The following is a 407-nucleotide window of genomic DNA, read 5'->3' as shown; positions in this document are numbered from 1 at the left end:
CTGTGTTGATTCACTTTGATGTGGAGATAACTGGTTTTTTTATTGTAAGACCTAAAGTTTGGTTTTATTTATGTTTAGTGTTTGGTACGATTTCTGTTTGAGGCATTCATTTCGTCATTATCTTCAGGATACCTTGCTTAAGAAAATCTGTTTTAAAATTGAGCCATTTTAAGGGGTGTAAGATCCTTGCACCAAACTAATACTGAGGTGGAGAAATGGGAAGCTGGATTGTTGATGTATTAGAATTATCTTAATCGTCTTCATTATATCTTGCTTCAGAAAACCTGGTTTGGTTTGCAGGTGCTTGCATGCTCCCTCAGTTCTCCTATTTTCACAGCCATCTTGTGGATAAATCCCAAATATCTGACAAGCACACGATTTTTGTGTGTTTCAGCAACTTGTGGATA

Source organism: Telopea speciosissima, chromosome 4 (genome assembly GCF_018873765.1).
Source record: "Telopea speciosissima isolate NSW1024214 ecotype Mountain lineage chromosome 4, Tspe_v1, whole genome shotgun sequence".
NCBI classification, from domain to species: domain Eukaryota; kingdom Viridiplantae; phylum Streptophyta; class Magnoliopsida; order Proteales; family Proteaceae; genus Telopea; species Telopea speciosissima.
This window is presented reverse-complemented; position numbering follows the sequence as displayed.